Source organism: Sinohyriopsis cumingii, chromosome 6 (assembly GCF_028554795.1).
Source record: "Sinohyriopsis cumingii isolate HCF-2022 chromosome 6, ASM2855479v2, whole genome shotgun sequence".
Lineage (NCBI taxonomy): Eukaryota > Metazoa > Mollusca > Bivalvia > Unionida > Unionidae > Sinohyriopsis > Sinohyriopsis cumingii.
In genome coordinates this window covers 147,707,303-147,721,298 of record NC_142966.1, presented here as the reverse complement: position 1 = coordinate 147,721,298, position 13,996 = coordinate 147,707,303, and positions in this window count along the sequence as shown.

Here is a 13,996-nt window from a genome sequence, read left to right as displayed (position 1 = left end):
GGGACAAGGGAAATTAACATGGGAATAGAGTTTGGGTTTGTCTAGGGACAAGGGGAATTGAATATGGGATTTTTTTTTTTAAAAAGTTTTTTTAAATTTAAATTTAAATTCAAATTTAAAAAAGGGGTAGGCAATGGAAAGGCTATCTCTTTTCGAGAAATATGGCTGGCCCTGAAAAGGGCCTTTGGGTGTATGTTAATATTAATATTAACATAGATGGCATCTGTCACATCTTCTTCTTCTTCTTCTTAAACTCCTTCTAACTGCCGGTCCATACACAAGTACCCCCTTGAGACATCCTTGTCTTTCTATGTAAACTCTCCTCATCCATTGACTAGTATCTGTCCTATCAACAACAGTTCACTTGGACCTGACATACATGAGCATGTCCGTCCTAAACATCATGGAAGACACAAGGGTGGATGACTCTACTGTGGTTCACATCTTGAAGCGACGAGAATAGGTGAATCAATGCAGTGAACTGCGCTTATTTATAGGTACAGGAAGGATTGAAACGGATTGAATTCATTCACCAATCCGAACACGCGTTACAAAATTCAGTCAGCTCGCATCCAATCCGAAGAGAGCAGTCTGTGACGTCACGTGGTCTATATAGATTCGTTAGCGCTTGTGTGCAGTCAATCTATGCGACAGTGATTCAACATGACGGAAACTCAGAAAACGATCCATTGGGGTGCACCAGCAGGGGAGACTGCCCAAGGGAACCCGGACTTACTTTCAGAAGAGGTACATTGGGATTTTGTGGATTTTCTTACCTCGCAAGAATTTGTTCCGGAACCTTCGTTACCTTCTTCATTACCGCAAGTGGAGAATTTTAGACAGAGACAGAAAGAAGAATTGCAGAAATTTATGCAACGACAAAAGGAAGCGGAACAAGCTTTTCTCCTACAGCAACAGCAACAGCAACAAGAAGAGGTAAGAAAAAAACAACAGCAACAACAGCAAGAAGAAGTAGCAGCAAAGAAACAAGAGGGTGAAAATCAAACGGCTACGGTACTGTTGGACATTTTAGCGGAGTTAAGAAGTCTGAAACAAATGTATCAGACTTCTTTATCACGACCGAAGAGAATACGACCTTCCCGAGCTAAACACGCCAACCCTGTGACTAAGCCTATCGTACCACCCTTAGTGATTTCAACCCAATCATCAGAAGTAGGCCTTGGCCGTGGCAAAGGCTTAAGGCAGTTAAAGTTGATTGGTTAAACTCACCCCTACACCAAAATAAAAAGGCCCTTTTCAGGGCCACCCACATTTCTCGAAAAGAAATACAATTTCAATTTGCCAATAACTCAAAAATAAACCCCACCCATTTTACCCTTATAGTACGTGTCTGTGTATGAGTGCGTGAGTGTAGCTTCTTATTTTAAAATCAAAACTCAAAGACACTTACCTTATATCATTCATGTATTCTTTTATCCATTTTTTACAATCCAATTCACAGCACAACACTTTAATTAAAAGTTCATTGACTTCTTCTTTCTCCTTGTTTAGTCTCTCTGTTTTTTGAATTTCTTCACCGTTTTTTCCTCATTTTCTTCCCTTCTTCTTTTCTTCTCCTGTTTCTTTGCTTCTTTTAAATAGAATTGTCTTCTTTCTTCCTCTGAAGAATCCCTCTCTTCTTCCGAAGAATCCCTCTCTTCTTCTGAAGAATCCTTCTTTTCTTCTGACTCCTCTTGTTTCTTTTTTGGGCAATCTGGAGACCAATGTCCTTTTTCTTGACAATAATAACAGGTATCTTGACTTTTGTCTTTTTTAGCCCCTGTTTTTTTTTTCTTTTTTGACGGTCTGGACACTCTGAAGACCAATGCCCTTTCTTCTGACAGATATAGCAAGTATCCTGACTTTTATCTCGAAAGGAAGGAGAGTAGTCCGTAGGTTAGTCTGAAGAGAATTTTCTAATGACCCCTCGCAAAGCTCTGACGAAACGTTCCATCTGGGTAGTCTCTTCCATCGTTGTGCTCGGTTTGAGAGTGAAATGAATAGTGAAAGGACAAGACACACACCCTTTTATATACGCTGGTTTGTCATGACTATAAATTAGTCTATGGCGTTTAAACTTGAGTCATTTGACGTTTTGCACTCAAGATGAAACGATCCTATTCATTCGAGAAGAAAGAAGAAGAAGAAGAAAGTAAGAGGCAGAAACGTGATCTATCGCCTCGTACCAGGGCTGAAATCTTGGCACAAATTCATGCCAGTGATTTTGAAGAGGACATGAGTGAACCAGAATCCGAACCCTCTAAACCAAGTTCACCACCCTTAGTCAACCCTGAAAAGTACTATTCCATTCGAGAGACGGAAAAGCGCTCCTCTAGAAAATTTAGAACCACGGCTTACACCTACACGGTGAAGTTTAAAGATTTCAAGGCCGACGTACCCTTGGAGAAAGCAGAAGGGTTTAGCACCGAGATGTGGGATTCTTTGCTCACCTCACTCAAGCGACAATGTCAACCCAAAGAAGACGATCGCTTGACACTATCCATAGATCACGACGGTTCGAAATCCCCTGTTTGGATCGAGTTTAGCAGACCCGCAGAACTAACCCCTTCCAAAGTCATGGACAAGATTCAACACGTACAACAATCTAATGACCAGTTTGACATCACCGATGGTAAAGCCACACTGAAAATGGCTCACGTCTCTCTTCCTCAAGGGACAGGACGCAAAAAGATGTTATTGGTGGACGACCTTCGCAACACCAAAAAGAGTCTCGTCCGAATTAACAACCCTCATGACCAGATGTGCTTAGCCCGTGCCATCGTGGTGGGACGAACCTATGCCAACAAGAACGACACGGTAGAATGGAAAAGAACCTGGGAGAACATTCGAAAATCGAACCGAACCAAACAACGAAACGAAGCAGAACTCCTGTTGCAACAAGCTGGCCTGTCCAAAGACACACCCTGTGGCATTCCTGAGATGCAAAAATTGCAAGATGCCCTAGCTCCACGCTACACCTTGAAAGTGCACCCTCAAGAAATGCGCGGACCTCTGTTGTTTCGAGGCCAAGACTTTAAGGACGGAAAATACATTCATGTTTATTATCACGATGACCATTTCGATACCATTACCACTATCACCGGATTCCTGGGATACAGATATTACTATGAGAAATGTGATTATGGTTATAACAATCGAGAGCAACACAAGCATTGTGGATGGAAATGCCCAGGATGTTTGGCCTCTCCACCCTGTCTGAGCGAAGAACCAGTGCCTTGTTCGACTTGTCTGCGCACGTTTGTCAGCCCTACCTGTTACCAACAACATTTGAAAACACAAGGTTCACAGAAGAAATGTGCTTGTCAACTCCTGAGATTGTGCCCTACGTGTAGACAAGGCATACGTACCAACAGTACCAAGGCACACGTATGTCGAGGAAAGAAAAAATGTCACATTTGTCACCACATCGTCGACTTGGAACACCAATGCTACGTGCAAAAATACCAACCCCCACCAGAGAAAGAGGACGGTCACAAGAAGAAAAGTAATTTCATCTTTTTCGATTTCGAATGCAAGCAAGAGACCGGCATTCACATTCCTAATTTCTGCGTAGCTCATCGAGCGTGCGAGAAGTGCATTCAAGAACCTATCTTCAGTCATTGCCCTCACTGCAGCAAGATTCCTGGAGGACGTGAAAAAATCTTCCGGGGACCGAACACGTTAGCCGATTTCGCTCGATGGGTCTTAGACCCCATCGACAAGACGTGGAGCCAAGAGGACATCGAACGTTACGGAGATTGTCATCGTCATGCCACGGTGATGGCTCACAATTTCTCCGGATACGATGGACAGTTTCTTTTGAGGTACTATACGGAACATGGCACCGAACGTCCTAAAGTCACTTTGAACGGAGCCAAAATCATTTTCATGCAAGTGGGACAAGTGCAGTTTAAAGATTCGATGAGTTACTTGGCCATGCCTTTGAGTCGAATGCCTAAAACGTTTGGAAAGACAGAAATGGCTAAAGGGTACTTTCCACACTTTTTCAATACGGAAGCCAATCAACATGCCGTTCTACCCCATTTACCTGAGGCTCACTATTTCGACCCCGACAACATGCGTACCGAACAACGAGAAGATTTCTACGCTTGGTACCAAGCTCACGCCTCGGACCCTTTCGACTTTCAGGAAGAAATGTTAAAGTATTGTCGTTCCAACGTGGACATTTTACGGCGTTGCTGTGGAAAATTTCGAGAACTGTTCATGGAACACGGAGGGGTCGATCCTTCGAAAGAAGCTTGCACCATTGCCAAAGCGTGTTCCTTAGTGTATCGACAACGATTCATGCCTGAAAACACTGTGGCTGTCATTAGCCCTCAAACGACCCACTTCGTCAAACGTCAATACTCGGTCAAAGCCCTACGTTGGTTACATTACTTGTGCGACAAGGAAGACAAGTGGATTCAGCATGCCCGCAACGGAGGGGGTGAAAAGACCATCGGAACGTATTCGGTCGATGGCTGGGACTTAGAAAACCCCAAGATCGTGTACGAGTTTAACGGTTGCTTATTTCACGGATGTCCCGTCTGCTACCCTGACCGAGACACTAAAAATCAGTTTTTACAACGGACCATGGAAGACCTGTACCAGGACACTTGTCAGCGGCGCCTAAAGTTAGAACAGCAAGGATACCAAGTGGTGGAAATGTGGGAACACGAATACGATCACCGTTTGAAAACCGATCCCGAGTTTAAACGCTTCGTGGAAAGTTACCAGTTCATGGACCCGCTGAACCCGAGGGATAGTTTGTACGGAGGAAGGACCAATGCCACCTGTTTGCTGTACCAAGCCGACGAAGAGAAAGGAGAAGAAATCAAATACTTGGACGTGTGTTCGCTGTATCCCTACGTGTGCAAATATTGTCGCTTTCCTGTAGGGCACCCGCAATTGTTGACGGAACACATCGACCTGAAAAACATTCGACAATACGAAGGCTTGATCAAGTGCAAAGTTTTGCCTCCCACGAACCTATACCATCCCGTCTTACCTCACCATTGTCAAGGCAAACTGATGTTTCCTTTGTGTCGTACTTGTGCCGAAACGTGCAACCAAGATCAGCCTTGTCATCACACCCAGGAAGAACGGGCCTTGACGGGAACCTGGGTCAGCGTAGAATTGTTCAAAGCTCTGGACATGGGATACCAACTGTTAGAAGTGTACGAAATTTGCCACTTTCCCAAGACACAACAGTACCACAAGGGTGACCCTACTCAGAAAGGCATTTTCGCCGACTACGTGGATGCCTTTTTGAAACTGAAGCAAGAAGCCAGCGGCTACCCTTCCTGGTGTCACACTCCCGAAGACCAAATAAAATTCAAAGAGAAATACTATGAACAAGAAGGCATCACTTTAGACCACATCGAGAAAAACGAAGGCAGGCGATCGTTTGCCAAAGTGATGTTAAATTGCTTGTGGGGTAAAATGGCACAACGACCGTGTTTACCCAAGACGGAATATTTGACAGAACCTTCCCGCTACTTCCAGATGATTCACGACAAAACCAAATACATGAAACACGTGGACGTCGTTCGAGAGGATTTGATCTTGGTCAATTACGAAGAAGATCTGGACTTTGTACAAGACGACCCTTTTGGAAATGTCATCATTGCGGATTACGTGACAGCTCATGCTCGCTTAAAATTGTACGAAGCTTTAGAACTGTTAGAGGAACGCGTTCTGTACTTTGACACGGACAGTTGCATTTACATCCATCACCCTATTCAACATCACCCTGACATCGAAGGAGACCGTTTAGGAGCCTGGACAGACGAGCATCCCGACGACAAGATTCTAAGTTTCGTCAGTGGCGGCCCCAAAAATTACGGCTACGAATACCGGGACAAACAAGGAGAAGTGCACACGACGTGCAAAGTGAAAGGACTGACTCTGAATCATCGTACCAGTCGAGCGGTCAACTTTGGGGTATTGAAAGAAGCCTTGCAATCGGGAGAGGATGGAAACTTTAAAGTGACCACCTATCAACCGAACAAGATTGTACGTTTACCCACTCACCACATCGTCAGTCGACCCTTGGAAAAAGTCTATCAAATTGTATACCAGAAGCGAGTGCGACTTCCCAATCACTTTACGTTGCCGTACGGTCACGTCGGTATTGGTCTGTATATAAAAAGGAACCCTAGGCAAGATCGATAGTTCATTGTTCATTGAAGTAACTTACCATGTCGTTGACGAAGAAGAAACCAGATTGGTTTGGCTTGGACCCAAGAGGTGGCCCAGTATGCACGAGAGTTATTCAAGGAAAAAAGTTACTTTTCAACCCGTGTTAGTGACGGTGCCAGAAGAACCCGTCACCCAGGACGGGACTGTCGTGGACAGGCCTGAAAGACCCTTTCGGGAGGACACTTGTGTTACCTTACCCCCTACTACAGAACTGGTTAGAACTTTACCCAAAACATGTTGTACAGACACTTGTGTTTATTCCACGTTCATGGTTATCATGTGCCTTTTATTCTTGTACTTAAGCCTTTGGCTTTTATGTATTTTTGTCTTTCGTATTCATGTTTGAAAAAAAACATTCAATAAACGTGTTCTGAAAAAAAAGTATATAAACTCTTGTCTTGTTTGTTTTCGTGTCACAAGTGACATTTCTCACACTATGGCTACCTCTGCTGTCTCTGCTCCCTCTTCCTCTACTGTCAAAGTCATCGACGAACACTTAGATCGTGCCAGTTGGGAGGCTTTGTATCTTCGCCATCCCTTTAACATGCTCATTGCTGGACCTAGCGGTTCAGGCAAAACCGAATTCGTCAAACGTTTGATCGAACATAAACATCATTTGATCGATCGACCCCCTCAACGAATCGTGTGGTGTTACAAAGAGTGGCAATCGGCGTACAGCCTCTTGCGAGAAAGTCAAGGCGATTCCATCGTGTTTGTGGAAGGCATTCCTAAAGAAGACGACGGCATCGTCTCTGACTCCCGTCAAACCCATTTGGTCATTTTTGACGACATGTTAGGAGAAGACGAAGAAGAAATTAAACTGTGGTTCACGCGCAAAGGGCATCACCGTAATGCCAGTGTCGTTTACATCACCCAAAATTTGTTTCAACAAAGTAAAGCCCATCGCACCATCAGTCTCAATGCGCATTACGTGGTCTTGTTTAAAAGCCCTCGAGATAAATCGCAAGTGCAAGTCTTAGCCAAACAGTTAGGAACGCCTTGGCTGACTCAGGCGTACGACGATGACACTCAAACTCCACACACCTATTTACTCGTCGATTTGAAACCTACGACTCCCGAGGATTTGCGATTTCGTACCCACTTGTTTCACCACTGGTGCCAAGACGGAGGGCCTGTCCTGTACACGTCTCCGTCCTCGACTTCATTTCACTCCACATAAAAAAAATCTATAAAAACCTCAGACCCTTTTTCGTCTGTCTCACTCTCAGTGCGAACATGACGTCCCTTCAGTCGCACCTTCCCGTCAAATTGATTCGTGCCTTGTATGGCATCAGTCGAGAAAAAGATCCACAAACACGAGCTCGTGTCTTAGAAGCTAGTCTCAAAGAAGTCTTACGATGGTTCACGGTGACGGCACGTCAATTACTCCAAGAAATCATTCAGATTCCTCATCAAACCAAACGCTTTTTTGATCGAAACAAAGTCGCTTTGGTCCAACTGGCCGATCCCCGCATCGACACTCAAACCAAAAAACAAATCATTTTGAAACCTGGAGGGAGCGGTACTCTAGGAGGGGTCATCATTCGCTCACTCTTAAGATGGGATCCTAATGCCCCCAAAGTTATACCCAAGACAAAAGTGCAACGAAGCCCCAAGAAGAAAAAGACCAGGTCCCCAAGGAGAACTTCTCCAGTGGCAGGACCCTCCTCTGAACAGACACCACCACCCCGGAAAAAGAAAAGAAGCCCCCAGAAAAAGAAACAGAGAAAAAGTCCCCAGAAAAAGAAAAGTCCACAGAAAACTAGTCGCAAGAGAGGCACTTCGGCCAGGACGCAACCTTACACTCGCAAACCACGACCTGCCACGGCGGTGACTGCGTCTCCGGCAGCCTCACGTTTGTCCACTTCTCCGTTAATGACACCCAGAACTGAAGAGTACTTGGAGACGTTGATCACACCAAGAACATCTCCGTTGATGACCCCCAAAAGAACTTCCCCAGTGGCAGGACCTTCCAATTTAGTGGCAGTGGCTGCTGCTCACAAAGTACCTTCTCCCAAAATCAAAGTTCAAGAAAGATCGGGCATGTTACAAAGTTTACTGGATTTGTCCAAGCAAGAACTGGCTCGATTTAGTCCGTTACGTACCACTGCACGACGTGTCATGCCTGTCCTCAAACTAATACGACGTCAAGACAATCAGTGGCGACGCGTTCCAGTATAAAAAAGGCCTGTGACCAAGTCGGGGTATCAGTGTTTTTTGGTGCTCCTGAAGACTCAAAGATGTCACCCTCCAGAAAACCCCAAGGAAAGAAAAGGAAAGGACTGCCACCACGTTTAGCCAAACATGGGGACATGTTATCTGTCCTGTCCAAAGCTTCTCCACCCCTACGAAAAAAACTCATTCAAACGGCCTCCAAAGAGGTCATCGATACCGTGTGCGAATGTTGTTTGAACTTTTTGAAAGGCACGATCCCTTTGTCCAAACACCAGAAGTAATGCTTAGGCAAACATCGTCACGTTCTTCGCCAAATGGTTCAAAAGAAAATTCCCATTCGTCAAAAAAAGAAGATGTTAGTGCAACGTGGAGGCATTTTACCTCTCTTGTTAGGCCCCATACTGAAAGGAGTCTTAGGAACCATGTTGGGAGGACTGGTGGGAGCAAGATAAAAAGGCCTCGGAAGTTCCAAGATCTCAGAATCGACCCCTGACAACCCCATGGAAGGACGAAAACTAGCTTTAGTGCCTTACAAACGATGGATGGAATACCATCGGTGGCAAGAACAACACACCCCGCATTTACCTCCCAATCCCAATTTGAGCGAGATGTCCCAGTTACAACACGAATTGCAGTCCTTGATGGATCCCCAAGATTTGTCCGAAACAGAAAAATCGCAAAAGTACGGTCAACTCTTGCAACGACTGCAACTCTTTCACCAGAAAGCTTTAGACGAAACAGCTCTACCCACTCTGAAAGATTTTAAGACCTTGATGAAAAGTCCAGCACCATCACCAGTACCAGTACCAGTGACCAAGACAGAAAAAGGAAAAGAAGAAGAAGAAGAAGGGTTTCAAACTCCACCAGAAAAAGTACGCAAGTTAACAACACCACCTACCTCCAGAATTGGATGGATTAAAAAGAAGATGGCCACCCCTTCTTCATCACAAGAGAAAAAGAAAGTGAAGACAGAAGTGAAGACAGAAGTGAAACAAGAACCGATATCCCCCGCTCAGACATCCTCCTCCTCTTCAACACCTATTGCCGGTCGCACACGCAAAGCATTGCAATCCAAGAAAATACCCCAAGAGAAAAAGAGTAGCATCCTCCAAGAGTGGGTGCCTTATTAACACACCAACCAACACAAAAAAAATGGAAAAAGTCTTAGCCAGCATTTACTACGATCCCTCCCATCCTGCAGGTTACGCAGGAGTTCAAAAATTGTATCGTGCTGCCAAAACGCGACTGAAAAGTCTCAGTTTACCTCAAGTGCAACGATGGTTACAAGAACAAGCTACCTACACTTTACACAAACCCATTCGACGCAAGTTTGCCAGAAGTCGCACCCGAGTGGAAGGCATCGATCATCAATGGCAAGCCGATTTAGCCGATGTCTCTCATTTGGCCAGCTACAATCGTGGCTACAAATATTTGTTTTGTGTCATCGACGTCTTTTCCAAATTTGCCTGGGTCGTGCCCTTGACTTCCAAATCGAGCAGCGAGTTAGTGCGAGCCCTGCAACGAGTGTTGAAACAAAGCGGTCGTCACCCTCTTCGATGGCAAACGGACAAAGGCACCGAATTTCTGAACCAAGCTTTCCAAAAAGAATTAAAGAAACGTGACATTCATTTTTTTACCACCGAGAATCCCGAAACCAAAGCCAGCATCGTGGAACGTTTTCAACGCACTTTGAAAGAACGCATGTGGAAATATTTTACGCATCACCACACTCTGAAGTACATCGACATCTTACCGCACCTGGTGCAAGCGTACAACCAATCTTACCATCGAAGCATCGGACGTGCCCCGCAAGACGTGACTCCCGACAACGAAGTGTTGGTGTTTGAGCGCCTGTTTGGTACGTCCCCGACGAAGGCTGTCCCCAAGAAAAGTGGAATGTTGGCCGTAGGAGATTGGGTGCGCATTGGCAAAACCAAACGCACTTTCGACAAAGGTCACTTACCTAACTGGACGACCGAATTGTTTCGCGTCACTGGACGAGTGCATGGCCGTCATCCTACCGTCTATAAATTGGAAGACATGAACGGAGAAGTGCTCAAAGGAACGTTTTATTTGCCCGAGTTACAACGTGTCACCAAAAAAGAAGACGACGTGTACGACATCGAAAGCATTCTCGAACGCAGAACCCGTAAAGTGGGCAAACGACGTGTCAAAGAAGTCAAAGTACGTTGGAAAGGATATCCACCCAGTTTTGATTCTTGGATCGACGCTTCGCAAGTCATCGACTATAAAAAGAAGTGACCATCATGCCTTTTCACACAGACGCAGCTACGTCGACCACTCCTCCTTCACCTAGTTCTTCTGTGCAAGATTTACAAAAACAACCCTTGTGGGTGTGGTGTGGAGAACGTGTGCCTAAAACGCAAATCGTCTTTTTCTGCCAAATCTTCGTGGTGTATTGTGTCATCGGGGCAGCCATCGCCAATTTGAGTTTGCAACAAGGAGACAAACAATTGTGGACCATTTTATTGAGCAGTTGCATCGGTTACCTGCTTCCTAATCCCTCCCTGAAATTCACCTCGAACGGGAACCCCGGGAACCTTGTGTCCAGTGCCAGTGCCAGTCACCACTTCAACCACAACCAGAACCCCATTTTAGACGGAGACACGCCTCTGACGTCCACTAACCCCTCGGACAGCCACAGAACTCTGGAATTATGAGTCACCAAAGCCAATTTTACTTAACTTTACCCAGTGACAGTTCCATGGAGGTGTTTCCCAAGAACACGTTGTGCTGTTACACGGCCAAATTACCTCAGGCCATCCATTTAGATCACGAAGCCCATTGGGAAGTGGCTTTAGTAGAAATGATTCACCCGACCCAAGTCCTCAATGTCCTTCCCAATCAAAATTTTTTTGATGTGGAAGTTCATGACGAGCAAATTCAACAGTGGATGGATAGCAATGTCAAATATGACAAGAAAACCCGTACACAAAAGTACACCACCTATCACTTGTTCATTCCCCCAGGCTATTATTTTAGTGGTCAACATTTGGTCAGCACCATAGCCTCCAGGTTTAATGTCGTGTTTCTGAAAGCTTTGGAGCATGTCAACAAAAGTGTCACCATGGAGTACCACAAAACAGCTCGTCGCTTCTTGATGAAATTTGAACGAAGTAAAATCATGTCCATTTTATTTTGTCCTGAATTGTTTGACATGTTGGGCGGAGACATGGACATGAGAAAGGCCATGCTCAAGAAAAACGAATTACCCATCGTTTACGACAACGAGTCTTTTAGCAAGTTATTTCGTGCCCCGGTAGAACTGAACCAAGGACTGAATTTGATGTTCGTGTATTCTGATGTGGTGGAGTACAACGTGGTGGGACACACCTCCGTACCGTTACTGCGTGTCATTCCTTTCAAAGTGGATTCTGCCACGAACACTGACGAGGAAGGTGGAAACACTTACCACGTCCACCGCGAATTTGTCCATCCTCACTATTTGCCTGTCAGTAAGTCGTATTTGGACACGGTCAACATTGCTATAAAAGGAGATCTGGGACAAAATATTCCATTCACCAAAGGAAAAGTCACGGTGAAACTCCATTTTCGAAAACGGTTCTCTCACGACTCGTAAGTAAGTCATGTATCCAGTGTACCGAGGGGTTGCTCGACAGCGAGGACACGGCTTAGGAGACATGTTAAAATCGGCCTTTCGTTCGGTGGCCCCGGTGTTGAAACCGATGGTGACACGCGGATTGCACGCCTTGAAAGATGCGGCACTGACGCAAGGCAAAGAATTTCTCCAAAATGTCATCATCGACAAACAAAACCCTAAAGAAGCCTTCATGAGGGCAGGCAAAAATGTCTTGCTGCAAACGGGCAAAGACATTTTAGGCCAACGAGAGACACCTATAAATGCCCTGCACGCTACCGAGTCAGGCATTCAGCAAGGACAAGGCAGAAAGAGACGACGAAGAAAACACCCTTTCACCAGACTTCAAGCGAGAAAGGCCAAGAAAAGAAGAACCGTTCGAGACTTAGACGTTTTCGATTATTGAGAAAAGAGACAAAAAAATGATGCACCGAGAATTTTGCGCTTGTTCCAAGACGGAACTGGATCTGTTTGCCATGCCCCCCACGATGATGACGATGCAAGAATCCCAGTGGGTGGAATTTCACCCCGTCTCCTCACTGACGGATTCCGCTCCCATCGAGTTTGAAATCAAAGGACAGCCCGAAGATTACATCGATCTGAATAGCAGTTACTTGTACCTGAAAGTCGAAATTCTAGATAAGACTGGAGGTGCTATAGACGATGAAGCAGTAGCTCCCGTCAACAATTTCATCCATTCCTTGTTCAGTGGAGTGGACTTGTACTTGAATAACAAACTGGTCAGTAGCAGCATGGATACTTACCCTTATCGTGCCTACCTGGAAAATCTCTTGACGTACGGAATAGATGCCAAGAACACTCATCGCAATGCCTGTGTGGTATGGGAAGCTGACGAACCTACCAAGTTTGAAATATTGGAAACTGATGAAAAGAAAGACAACAATGATGGATTTCTAGAACGAAGAAAGAGAATCACGGGAGCCGACACAAGTTTAGAACTGATGGATCGTTTGCATTTGGACATGTGGTTGCAAGAAAAGTATTTGCTGAACGGGGTGGATGTCCGCCTGAGACTGAATCGTAGCAGTGCCGCTTTCCATTTGATGGCTGATAGTGACGGTTACAAAACCAAAATCCTAGAAGCCAGACTCTACGTACGCCGTGTGGAAGTGTTACCTAAAGTGGGAAACGACATCAGTCAGACGTTGAGCAGAACGACTGCCAAGTATCCCATACGACGCGTGGAAGTGAAAACCTTCACCATTCCCAAGGGACAGCGATCCATGATCGAAGATCATCTGTTCCAAGGACAGTTACCCAAACGTTTGATCGTTGGTATCGTCGAGAATACAGCCTTCAACGGAGCTGCCGAAAAAAATCCTTTCTACTTTCAACACTTTGGCGTGTCCAAAATCGAAGTCAGTCGCGATGGCAAGACCTTGTGTACCCGACCTTTCGAACCTGACTTTACCAAGAAGAATTACTTGAGATCGTACTTGTCCCTGTACGAAGCCACCGGACAGTTAGGAACCAATACCAGTCACGGTATTACATACGAGGATTATGCCGGAGGCTACGCTTTGTGGGCTTTCGATTTCACTCCAGACCAAAGCAGCGACGAGGGACATTTCCACCCTATAAAATCCGGCCAGATTCGTGTGGAAATTCAGTTTAAAGACCGAGACCCTGATGAAACGGTGAACGTCATCCTGTATGCAGAATTCGATAATACCATAGAAATCAACAGTTTGAGAGAAGTCATCCTAGATTACTAGAAACCATGGAAGACTGTTATCCCTCTTTACCTAGTGGAGAAACTTTTAGTGTTGGATTATTGTTAAAAAATGTTAGAGTTGTTGTTGTTTAGTGTTAAGTGATTTTTGAATAAAAAATGTTGTGTTTTGAAAAAATTGTTTGATGTTATATTGTTGGATTATTGTTAAAAATGTTAGAGTTGTTGTTTAGTGTTAAGTGATTTTTGAATAAAAAATGTTGTGTTTTGAAAAAATTGCCTTTGTCTTTTGTTTAGCTATAAGAATG